Source organism: Rhinopithecus bieti, unplaced genomic scaffold (assembly GCF_001698545.2).
Source record: "Rhinopithecus bieti isolate Rb0 unplaced genomic scaffold, ASM169854v2 scaffold_33136, whole genome shotgun sequence".
Lineage (NCBI taxonomy): Eukaryota > Metazoa > Chordata > Mammalia > Primates > Cercopithecidae > Rhinopithecus > Rhinopithecus bieti.
In genome coordinates, this window is record NW_016813981.1 from 126421 (window position 1) to 127823 (window position 1403).

Consider the following 1403-nt stretch of genomic DNA (forward strand, 5'->3'; position numbering starts at 1 on the left):
TCTGAAGCCCATTTTTCACTACTGTAATCTATAATTGCTATAAGAAATACATATTTCGATCTTCATTGTTCCGAATACAGAATGTGAGTCAGATTCATATATCGCTTAGTAATTGGAAAATGGTTACATAACTGAGACTCTGAAGGAAAAAAAATTGAAAATAAAGTAACATAGAGTGCCGTCGGTGTTAATGGGGTGTGTAAACGAGATACTGTAATGGGTTATTGTATTTCTCCATCACAACACCCTCTCCATAATCATTTGAGAATACTGATCAGGGAAAAACTATCAAATGATCTCAGTTAGATGTCAAAATATCTGTGAAAACTTTTTTTCTCCTGTTTCATGTTCACTATTGCCAGATTCTTAATACAACAAAAATAATTCTAGCTCAATACACAGTTATAGTCACAGACAAAATAAATTATTAGAATTCATAATTCCCTCGAATCCCTTTAGTTTTAAGTATTCTTGTGAGTTGGCCATAAAATAAGATATAAAATGTAAAAGCTCTAAAACTGTGTAAATTGAAAACTAAAATTTTTGTCCCACTGCAATTTCCCCAGCAGACTCTAGGGAGTTCCCCTCCCTAGAGACAATCCCTTAGCCTAACCCAAGTATAAACAGGCCAGAGATTCTAAATATGTGTATTCTTTCCCCCAAGAAATAACATACTATACCCGTTGTTTCGAATCCTCTACTATTTCATTTAATGATACCTTTTTAAGTTCTTTCCATACTAATAGATATAGAATAGTCTCTTTCTTGTGTGAATGACCTATAACTTTCTTGACTAGTCCTCCATTGATGTATATTTCCAATCTTATGCAATTCAGAACACAATGGCTGCATACACACAGACACACAATGACATGAATGTGTATGAATGAGTATGAGATGGCATGAATGAGTACGTTTGCAAGATAAATTTGAGAATTGCCTAAAGAGTATACATCATTTTGTTCTTGATAGGTATTGCTGACTTACCTGAATTTAGACTCTTGAACAATTAAACTCCCATCAGCAGTGTACGAACACCTAATTCTCTACACCATTTTTTAACTTTGCTAATCCGATGAGTAAAATATTTAATGTTAATTTATGTTTATTTTATTACAAATGAAGTTGAATATATTTTCATATATTTCAAAGTTAATTGAATTTCCTTTCCTATGAGCTGTCTACTCATATCATATGTGCGTTTTTGCATTGAGTTGAACTTTTCTTATTTTTTATTTTTTTTCAAGAATTGCTTAAATTCTGATACCGATTTAAGCATGTGAACATATGAGACTTTTAAACATACAATTAAAGCTATTCATCATAATTTGCTATACTACCAACATTACTTTGGAGCGTAAGTCAAATGGTTTAAAGTAATCCTGTAACATACCTAAAGAACA